The sequence below is a fragment of the Lasioglossum baleicum genome, chromosome 7, assembly GCF_051020765.1.
Source record: "Lasioglossum baleicum chromosome 7, iyLasBale1, whole genome shotgun sequence".
Taxonomy (NCBI): Eukaryota; Metazoa; Arthropoda; class Insecta; order Hymenoptera; family Halictidae; genus Lasioglossum; species Lasioglossum baleicum.
Genome location: NC_134935.1, coordinates 347,078 through 359,332, shown reverse-complemented (window position 1 = coordinate 359,332; position 12,255 = coordinate 347,078). Strand labels below are relative to the sequence as shown.

Genomic DNA, 12,255 nt, shown 5'->3' with positions numbered 1-12,255 from the left:
AAGGAGAAATCATATATTGACATTTTCAATTTTAAAAATTTTCCAACAACTATCAATTTCATCTACTCAATTTTGCTATAAATGCATACAGATCCCAAGTCTATCCGTTACACATCGGGCGGCTCGAGAGCGGCTCGACATCGGCGAGTGATTTGGGGAGTTGGTGACAGATGAGTTGGGCATTTAATCGGTCATCCGATTGACGATTGATAATCGTTAGTCGCGATTAACGACTAAAGTAGAAATTTAATCGTTATCCGCAATTAACGATTAATAAGTATTTAATCTTATCCGCAAATATAACGATCAATCGGTATTTATTCGTTAACCACAATTAACGACTAAACGAGGATATTAATTGTTAATCGCGATTAACGATTGAAGTAGAAATTTAGTCGTCAATCGTCGATTGAATTTTTGCCCAACACTGGTTAGTGATTTTATTTTTATTCTATTTTCTGGAAAATGAATAAATCCATGAATACTTTCGGCCAACTCGAGGCTACAATGAACACGACCGACGCCCGAGGGTCGAGCCCTGAGGCCTGAGCCCAGAACACAATAGTAGTGCAATAAACACGGCCCGACAATCCCCCGGCCAGCCAGGTAGCTCGGCATGAAATCGCTAAGGAGCGAATGCTGAACTTATTTATTTTCCGTGCTGCCCTCACGAAAGTCACACGAGCCAATTCGTGGCGTTCTGCCGATTAAGAAAAGCCTAAACTCGACGGAATTAGGACCGTTTCTAGTGGTTTTATTCATAACGGAGTGTACACTTTCCACCTTTAAATATAAGAAATTTAAAAATATGTGCTAGGTGTCTCTTTTTATTATGTCGAGCACTCTGTATATGAGCACCAAAAACTAATTTTCATCGTTTTGTTAGTGTTTGACACACGATTGTAAATACGTTCAAAGCATTGTGCTACCGTCTCGTCCCGTGTTATTGTCTTTACCGTTCGCGTTCAATTTGAACGATTTCTAACGAGCTCCCCAGTATGAGAGTATGGTGGGGATGCCCGCGTATTACGCGAGGACCCCGATCCGCAACAGTCGAGATTGATGACTGAGAGAGATCTCTGTTCCTCCGAAACGAGAACCGTGAGTCGTTCCTCCGAAACGACATCTCAATTGTCAGTTATTTGTACCGCGTGTTTAAAATTATTATTAAAAGTGATCTTGAAGTCGCAGAAACCCGGCTTCCCTGTTTAAACCAGTGGTTTTAATTCACCCACTTACACTTTCTCCACTACCGGACTGATCCAACCCTTCATACCTGATTTTAAACGAAGTGCTCGTGTCGGGGTAAACAGTTAGTTTGGCCGTTATAATTTAAGGAAAAACTTGTGACACCTCATATTACACGTCCGTAAAACCAACAATTTTCAAGACTTCAAGGAATTGTTTGAGATACGTTTTCTCATATTTCACTAAAGACTGCAACATATCCAAATTTGAACAAAATCCGAAACAGTAGTTCTATTTCGCATGGAAATATGGATACTCGAAAACAATTAAAAATTAAAACAATTATAAGAAACTGCGATTTAGATCAATCGTGAGCAGAAAAATTCAAAGATTCTTTTCTTTACATCTTTCAATGCCTACTATGTATATCTGGTTTATGTGTTGACCGTTTTCGATGACATTTCGGGTAATCGGATAGTGTTTTTTCATTTTCTTAGTTTTAAAAATCTTAAGCTTAATAAATATGGATTCGAAAAAATCGTTTGTCCCGCTGTTTCCAAAACCGTTGTTTAAACATGTTTAAACAATCATACTGTATTAATATTGGATATCACTGTATTTGAAAAAGTCTACAGAATCTTTTATATGGCGGGGGTAGCGAGCGCACGGTAACCCCAAGGAATCTGGTCAGGCCGATTTGGTCTTTAATGTCTTTATGGTTATTACGGCTATTAACTCCTAAGGGTACGGCTGGTGGCACATTGCAGTTCGGCCATGGCACAACAAAAGCCCAAACTTCGTTTTTCAGGAGCTTTTGCTCGAAAAAGTATATTAACGGTTTCGGTGTTATTTCAGCCACTTGGCATAGTACCGTTACCGGTATTGTTCGGTATGTATATATATTTTACCGAGATTAAGTCCCTGATTTCACACAGTGAATTAAAGTTTCAAAGCGAAATGTTCAGCTCTGTACGAAGCATTAACGACATTAGATTCGAGACTAAAAGACTTGAATTTTTGGAGATGTTATGACATTTCGACGAACATTGCGCCGGACGGCGCACACGGTTTTCGCCGACATTTCACCGACTCCAGATTTGACCGGCAACAAATTTGATCGAATTGATTCAATCGATTGATGAAGTTAATCGCCATACGGTCTATCCATCTGTCACCAACTCCCCAAATCACTCGCCGATGTCGAGCCGCTCTCGAGCCGCCCGATGTGTAACGGATAGACTTGGGATCTGTATGCATTTATAGCAAAATTGAGTAGATGAAATTGATAGTTGTTGGAAAATTTTTAAAATTGAAAATGTCAATATATGATTTCTCCTTTATTAAAATCATTAAGGAAAGGGATGACATTCTTTTGAGTTTCTATTTCTTGTAATCAACGCTGACGTTTTTTATTTTGCATAAAGACCCGCTGTCTATCCGTAACACATTGGGCGGGTGGCCCGAACGTGGTCGACCTCGTCGGGCGCGTTCGGACAGAAGCGGACAATAATAACTCGCTCTCTTTTGTGGCAGCTAATTTCCTACATTTGCCACAAGATGGACAGATAGTCAAAGAAAGACCTTTCTCGCTGCTACCTGATCCGTCACCGATCTCTATATATACAGTCTTAAACCACCTTCCGATATCGCAGCGTCTCGGGCAGGGCCCGCCTTACTGATGAGTCCTCTAGCGGTTCAGGACTGGTCGGTCAGAGCTGTGACACACCTTTTTTGGCCATTCCGTCGCGATCCAGGCGGCGACCCTTGCAGCGACCCGTGCAGCTATTGGGTCGCTACAAGGGTCGCTGCAAGGGTCGCTGCACGGGTCGCCGCAAGTTTCTGTGTTAAAGTCGAATAACTTTCGATAGAAAAGAGATAGAACGATGAATTTTTTTTTAAATTAAAGCTCTAACTTTGCAGAATATGCGGAAAGTAGGGAAATGATGGTACGAACGTTTTTTAACCTTGACAAAATTCGTTAAACCTGCACAATTTCAATAAAACTTTTTTGCAACATGCTGTACATCATTTCCCGTACATTCTTCCACGCTTATTTCAACTCTGGTCTCAGAATTTTCCAAAAAATCGAATTTTTTGTCAACGAAACATCATGAAATCATATTTTCGTTGAAATCCGATTGAGCTACACTTTTTTTTTTGGTGGTTTTATTAGGAAAGGATTGGGCTATTGCAAAATTATTTTTTTAACCTCGACCATCAACTGTATGGAGTCGAAAAATTTAAACTAATTCGTTTTTTACGTCTTTTTCGATGAGCCGTCACACAGTGGTCTGGATTGGAAAATCGTGTGCCTTTCTGCCCAAAAACGAACTTTCTCGTATCGATATCTATAAACATTGCTTCCCAAATGTTCACAGACCTCGGAAATGAAGAAAATAGTACAATTTAATAAATATAATAGTTGCAATAAACATTGAAAATAGGACATTTTAAGAGGAGGATTTTTCACGAGAAAAATTGCTTCTCTGTGATGCGGTGCCCTGACGTTCCTATTTAATATTATCTCTCGCTTTTTTTTTTATATTGAAGAGCAGACTTTTGTGATAAAAATCATATCTTTCTATTATTTATTAACGTAAATACTCTATTTATATAATAATGCTCAATGCCGTAAGAAAAATTTGTGAAGTCCTTTCCATTTAAGATGGTATATCTTTAAAGTTTAGCCGAGTTTAGCTTTCTAATTAATTGGAATATTTTTAGTACACCTTCCTTCTAAATAATCATGAAAAAATTAATTCCGCCCCTCTCCGCCCGCTCAAATTATTATTGTTTAAAGCCATTAAAGTTGGTAATAGAATGTTTGCGAGGTATATTGTTGGTACAAATTATTATCAGATGACTTCACATAGCGAAAAATGTAAGATTTTAGTGTTAAATATTGCATCCGAGGTAATTCTTTAGTATTAAAATATAATAGAAGTTTTTCAATTCTGTTTCGTTCTGATATTTCGCTCACCTCTAGTAAAATAAAGATATAAGGTAGTAGGCTCGTTTCGTTTTTTAATCATTATAAATTATTATAAAAAATATCTTTGACACGCTTGTAATGCGTTTTTACCTTTACGGTAATTTTTTTTGTGTATGTTGATTGCAACAAGACTTCTCAAATTTATATTTTACGTATTCCATAAAACGTTACACATGTGTGAAACATAAATATAAAAAATACATATTTAGAAAGTAAAAAATAGTATGTACGATTATATTCCAAAAATTTTTTTTTAAATCAAAAATATCAATGAAAATTTATAAAAAATTATTGTTTAACAAATGCAAAAAATATTTAATTACCTATAGTTAAAAATGACTATTTTTTAAATATTTTTAGTGAAAATTTCATTGCAGTATCTCTACTGGTTCAAAAGTTATAACAAAATGGCACACGATTTTCCAATCCAGACCACTGTGCGTCAGTGATTTAAATTTTGAACAAAATATGTTTATATTCCTTGGAGTTTCCACTGTAAAATGAGCCCTTCAAAAGAAATGGAAATATAAAAATTGGCGTCACAAGGAGCTGGCAACGGACGCTGTATACGACTAAATAACCCCATTTACACCTCGAGAATAATATTAGCAACCAGTCTTGACCAACGATGCCTTTTTAAGTGAAAGGTAACAACCCTGGAACAGACATTTTCTGACGTAAGGATCGACAGCGTCGGTCCTGAAATTACATATTTCATTCACGTAGTGAAAAACATTTTAGATTTGCCTATGTCCAACAAGTGATCCAATACACTGCCTCGTAAGTACGAGCGATAGCGGAACAGCAGTGGGTTAGGATACGATACCGTTACCGCCCACTACATACTACGCAATTGTAGGGGATGGCGGCAAGACGCCAACACGCATGGATTCGAACTGGTGACATTGTACTTGGTGTAAGCCTGAGAAGAAGGTTCCCAGGCAGGATTACGGTGACGTGTCTAGGTGCGAATGCGCGGACGATTGGATCAGAGTGGAGGAGGCAGGACTCGTTTCACACGCATTTTCGGCTGTATTGAAATACTTATTACAGCGGTCACACATACTACGCAGCGTGCGCCATCGAAGTCAACACATTGAGACTACGGGCGCGCGGCTGGGGTCGGGCTAGGCAGACCCAAGCAGACCCAACCCGGTAGACTCGATTTCTTTCAGTGCCGTTCCCGGGGCTGTTCTCTACAGGGAGATTTATGACAGGTCATTACTATTGAGCTGGAAGTCGACACTTCCTCGACCAACACGTTTTGACTGTAATTTTCAAATCACTCGACGAAGTCGAGCCACTCTCGGGCCGCTTGATATGTCACGAATAGACTGCGGATCTTTATGCATTTATAGCAAACTTGAGTAGATGAAATTGATAGTTGTTGGAAAATTTTTTAAATTGAAGATGTCAATATATGATTTCTCCTCTATTAAAATCATTAAGGGAAGAGATGACATTCAATTTAGTTTCTATTTCCTGTAATCGACGCTGACATTTTTTATTTTGCATAAAGATCCGCAGTCTATCCGTGACACACTATCAGGTGGCCCGGTGGCCCGAGAGTGGCTCGACTTCGTCGAGCGCGTTCAGACGTCAGACAGAAGCGGACAAGTTCGTGCGAACGCAGAATTGAATCTCGAGTAGCGCGAAAACTCGCTCGCCCGAACTTGTCCGATTCTTTCCGAACCCGCCCGACGAGATCGAAACACTCCCGGGCAGCTCGAAACCCCTTGGCAGCCCGATGCACTCGGGTAGCTTGAAACGCGCTCGAGCCGAAAATTATAAATTTCAACACTCTACACCTACCGAACCTTAAAAGTAACTGGTAAATGTTTCTTTGTATGAAAGTGATGAGATTGATTTTATATAGACTTTATGCAGCTCTCCTTGTAATATGTTAATGTATTAGCTCGTTCGGAAAGTCATTTCGTTTTCTCCTTTGCTGAAGAAACAATTCAATTCAATTTGATTTCTATTTCTTGCAATCGATATAGTAAATTTTTATTTTGCAGAAAGATCCGCAGTCTATCCGTGACACACCATCGGGTGGCCCGGTGGCCCGAGAGTGGCTCGACTTCGTCGAGCGCGTTCAGACGTCAGACAGAAGCGGACAAGTTCGTGCGAACTGGTGCGAACGCAGAATTGAATCTCGAGTAGCGCGAAAACTCGCTCGCCCGAACTTGTCCGATTCTTTCCGAACCCGCCCGACGAGATCGAGACACTCCCGGGCAGCCCGATGCACTCGGGTAGCTGGAAACGCGCTCGAGCCGAAAATTATAAATTAAGTTTCTTTTCCCTTCTACGACACATTTTTTTTTGCACGAAGACGTTTCAACCCTCTACACCTACCGAACCTTAAAAGTAACTGGTAAATGTTTCTTTGTATGAAAATGATGAGATTGATTTTATTTAGACTTTATGCAGCTCTCCTATTGTAATATGTTAATGTATTAGCTCGTTCGGAAAGTCATTTCGTTTTCTCCTTTGCTGAAGAAATAATTCAATTCAATTTAGTTTCTATTTCCTGTAATCGACGCTGACATTTTTTATTTTGCAGAAAGATCCGCAGTCTAGTAATGACAAACGAAAGCATTGCCATCCCTACACGATAAACAAAATTACTTTCCGAACGACCTGATAGTATGTAGTATGTAATTTAAATAAAAATATTAATTTTTGTCAGTAAAAAGAAAGACTGCTGCTGCTGCTGCTACACATTTGTACAATAGACATTTACTTTACCGACATCTTAATGTGGAAGATCTACATCAGCGCGACCAGCTCTGTATCACCTTACCGGGGCGAGAGACCCCCAGCTCCCTAGTACAAGGCCTGTACGTGCCTGTATGGCGCTGCGTACGGCATTCGAAACATTGGCGCGACTGTGTTGCCCTCTTACGGTGAGGCAAAATCCCCCACCGTTTTCCGTGCAGCCTCGCGGCAGCAGGGATCCAAAACGCGACATTGCTGCCCGGTGCAGCCCTGGTTGTCTGGGACGTTGTACGGAATAACTAATTTAATTTTTTATTTAAACAAAAAAGATCGAACAACATTTAAGCTCTACTTTCAACAAACTAGAAAATGTATGTACAAGGTACTATTTACTTAGGACTTTTAGAAATTATATTTAGTTTGAAAGTCGGAATTTAACTATGGACTGGAAAATAAAAGAAAGGCGAAACAAAACAATTAATCGAAAATCAAAAAATCATTTATTATCACAAATTAATATCATTTATTACACACACACTCAAAAAATACAAATATTATAATACATAGACAAATATAATCCAAATAATATAAAACAAATAAATAATTATTATAATACATAAGAACTATACAGGGTGTCTCAAAATTAGGTCCGGAGCCGAAAATGGGAGGTTCCTGAGATCATTTCAAGCGACATTTTCCTTTGAAAAAATGTCGTCCGCGGCTTCGTTAACGAGTTATTAACGAAAAACACGGACCAATCAGAGCGCGAGCTAGACGCGTGCAGCCCGGCGCGCCGGCAGCCGAGTGTCGGTGGCACGCCGCGATGTCGTAACGAACAAAAGTTTCTCGATGATGTGAATCCTCGCCAATTTCGATAAGCTTTGGATATGTTGTCAATACCATGATTCTGAACAACATTTCCTTTTACAGTTTCTGTCGATCGGCTTTAGTTTACGACATTATTGTAAAAATTTGTAATTGTAAATCGATCGATGTACTATTTCCTATCCGATTTCGATAATCTTTGGATATGTTGTCAATACCATAATTCTGAACAACATTTCCCTTTACAGTTTCTGTCGATCAGCTTTAGTTTACGATATTATTGTAAAAAATTTGTAATTGTAAATCGATCGATGTATTATTTCCTATCCGATTTCGATAATTTTTGGATATGTTGTCAATACCATGATTCTGAACAACATTTCCCTTTACAGTTTCTGCCGATCGGCTTTAGTTTACGATATTATTATAAAAATTTGTAATTGTAAATCAATTGATGTACTATTTCCTGTCCGATTTCGATAAGCTTTGGGTATGTTGTCAAGACCATGATTCTGAACAACATTTCCCTTGACGGTTTTTGTCGATCGGCTTTAGTTTACGATATTATTGTAAAAATTTGTAATTGTAAATCGATCGATGTACATACTATCTCCTCGCCGATGTCGATGAGCTTCATTTCAAAGGAAAAAGATATTTAAAACATCGAATTTATAACATATTTCAAAGTCATCGAAATCGGTGAGAACCCACATCATCGACAACTTTACCCGAACGATAGAAGAAGCACAAACTTATTGAATCAAAAACTCACTTATTCAGCCGTAAATCCATTTGACTACCACATACAACCACCACACTTTTACATAATTGTTGAACTCGTAGCACACTTTTATAACTCGTATCGATATCGAACGAAATTACTTACTCCGACGCGGAAAGAGTTCGATGCTCTTTGCGATGCCGCGCGAAACTGTGCTCTCCCAGCGTACAATGTATTCGATGAAGGCGTCGTTTAAAACAAATGAAATCGTTCCCAAGGAGATATTGATTTTTCGAGAATCATATGATTCTCGAAAACACCGATTCGAAGATTATGTAAAAGTGTGGTGGTTGTATGTGGTAGTCAAATGGATTTACGGCTGAATAAGTGAGTTTTTAATTCAATAAGTTTGTGCTTCTTCTATCGTTCGGGTAAAGTTGCCGATGATGTGGGTCCTCACCGATTTCGATGACTTTGAAATATGTTATAAATTCGATGTTTTAAATATCTTTTTCCTTTGAAATGAAGCTCATCGACATCGGCGAGGAGATAGTATGTACATCGATCGATTTACAATTACAAATTTTTACAATAATATCGTAAACTAAAGCCGATCGACAAAAACCGTCAAGGGAAATGTTGTTCAGAATCATGGTCTTGACAACATATCCAAAGCTTATCGAAATCGGACAGGAAATAATACATCGATTGATTTACAATTACAAATTTTTACAATAATATCGTAAACTAAAGCCGATCGGCAGAAACTGTAAAGGGAAATGTTGTTCAGAATCATGGTATTGACAACATATCCAAAGCTTATCGAAATCGGACAGGAAATAGTACATCGATTGATTTACAATTACAAATTTTTACAATAATATCGTAAACTAAAGCCGATCGACAGAAACTGTAAAGGGAAATGTTGTTCAGAATTATGGTATTGACAACATATCCAAAGATTATCGAAATCGGATAGGAAATAGTACATCGATCGATTTACAATTACAAATTTTTACAATAATGTCGTAAACTAAAGCCGATCGACAGAAACTGTAAAGGGAAATGTTGTTCAGAATCATGGTATTGACAACATATCCAAAGCTTATCGAAATTGGCGAGGAATCACATCATCGAGAAACTTTTGTTCGTTACGACACACAGTGTGTCGTCCAATGGAAAAAAGTCCGAAAATCAAAGTGTAAGATCGGCAAATTTATATATCCTAAAATGTTCGTAACAAAACGTAGTTTCTAAAACTACCTTAAATGTTAACTGAATAAATCAATTTGTTATTAAAATTGAGGCTGCAACTTCACTGTCAAATTCCGCGCATTTTTTAAAAGATGCGTCCCTCGCAAGCTATTTGGTTTTTTAATTTGATTTTTACAGGGTGTGTTTAGCATTATTAGACCTTCAATCTCCCAAAAAATTTTTTTTAAATTATCGCAATTTGTCCTAATTTTTTTATGTTTAACATTTATCAACTTTGATTAGAGTTTTAAAAAAAGTACATCAAAGTACACCCGTGAATTTTTTTACAGTAATTGGTGGCATATTAAACTTTAATTTCGCATTGGTTTAAATCAGCTCACATTAGCTCAAGCGGAGAAAATAATAAAAAACCATATTAAGACGCTCGCGCACGGCGGCTTTCTGCGTAGTCTTCCGAAGAAATTTGTTGCAATTATTTTTAGACGCATGCCATTTGATAAGTACTTACATATGTGTTCAATTTTATTCTTATAAATTATATATTTAGTTTTAAAATTGTTTAAATATTTACAATCTTTCAATTCAGTATTAAAGAAAGTACCAAAAGGTTCCTTTGAGATTTCGTATTATATTAATTTAAAGCACATCAGACTTGATATGGCGGTCGACCTTAAGTGCATAAATATACACAAATGTTAAAAATAGTAGAAATTTATGTTGACGTTGAGACGCGTGCGTTCGCCGTCCACGCTTTTAACATAGTCTATCGAGTTCCCATCTGCTGGAATTTCCGCCACCGGCCTCGTCACCCCCGCTATGGGCCCAGCGCACTTCGGGCTCATTAGATCAATTTTCCAATTCGGTGGAAAATTAATACTCGACCTTTATTTTGTATTCGCGCCATCATCTGTGTAACAATGCGTGATCTATCGGACTGATCGTTCTTTGTTTATACGATGATTCCGTTCGCCTCGCGTTCTTTTCTTTTCTCGATTATTCTGTATTCTACTCTACACGCGGAAGCATGTAATTTTGTACTTCGAATAAAGTGTTAAAAAGTGTAATAAAGTCTATCGAAGATCCTAATATATCGAAGATCCTAATAATCCTAACAGACAGGAGTGGGGACCAAAGACGACAAGGGCGAAAAAACAGCTCGCCGAAACAGATACTGATTTTTTTCTCAGCAATCTTTCGAGTCAGTTTTTATTATATTATATTGAGATTAATTTGGCGGGCAATCCATTATCGTGATACGCGGTCGCGATACGTACAAATATTATTTATAAAATTTATAATCCAAGCGTATAGTTATAAGAAAACATGAGTTCTCTATCAATAAATGGTAAGTGTTATTGTGAAATTAAAGAAAGACCGTGAATTAGTAATTGTGTATTATGCTATGTGTTTATTCCTATTTATTAATTTCTTCTTTTCTTTTTTTAATTTTTTAGACCAATGTCACTCTATTACATATCGGCAATGTTTTGACGTATGGAGACGTTCTACAAATAAAATGGTTGCCCTAGCGACATTTATTCAAACAAGTTTAAATTTGGCTGATGCACCAGGCAGTATTAAAAAACATCTTAGTGAATTGTCAAAATTGATGCATTGTAGATTTAAACAAAGATTCAACGCTTGCTCTAAAATATATTCAAGAATAAATGTGCGTTACGGAACATGGCTTAATTCAAAAATCATTCTAGATAAATTTATTATAGACCATTTGAACATAATAGAAGCCGGACCAAGTAGGGAGAGATCATCAACAATGGGAAGGCCAATAAAGCCTTTTGAACACTGCGGAAACAAATCAAAAAAACTAAAAGTACAAGATTTACTAGAAACTCGATCCGTTGAGGAATTGACTTATGCCACCAAATTACTAAATAAAATAGAAAACTCGAGCACACATACAAGCTTTTCGTTGGTGGAAAGTTTAGCTGTATGCTCAAACTTAAAACTATCAATAAGGCGGTACCAAAATTTACGCGAGACAATGAACTCCAAATATCCTCAATCGTTTCCGTCTTATTACAAGTTAAAAAAATGTAAAACATCTCTGTTGCCAGACATGAGTAAATATAAAATAACTGAGACATCTGCGGAAATAAATATGCAGGAATTATTACACAGAACCGCATCTTCAATTATTGATTTGATGGAAGATGTCAAAGTTACTAATATCACATTATTAATTAAGTGTGGTTTTGATGGCACCTCGGGGCTCAGTCAATATAAGCAAACATTTTCAGAAGATTCTGCAAATGATGAATATATGTTTGTGAGTGCGATTGTACCAATCCACATAACTGACAACGAAACAAACAATATTATTTGGATGAATGAATCTTGCGCGTCAACATCACTATGCAGACCACTAAAACTTTTGTTTGCAAAGGAATGTAAAGAATTAGTGCAGAACGAATATACTAATTTACAGCAAGATATTTCAACTTTATGTCCCAGCAATATTAACAAGAACAATATGAATATAACTGTGTATTACGATGTAAAATTCACTATGATAGATGGAAGCATTTGCAATGTCCTATCAGGAACAAAATCCGCACAAGTTTGTTACATCTGCGGT

At 37.4% G+C, this 12,255-nt stretch overlaps 1 long non-coding RNA gene across 1 annotated transcript in view; it reads right to left on the bottom strand.

Annotated features, from left to right (window-relative positions):
* LOC143210458 (uncharacterized) overlaps positions 1 to 12,255 on the bottom strand; it is a 325,244-nt gene that overhangs the window by 132,150 nt on the left and 180,839 nt on the right. The window lies entirely within an intron of this gene.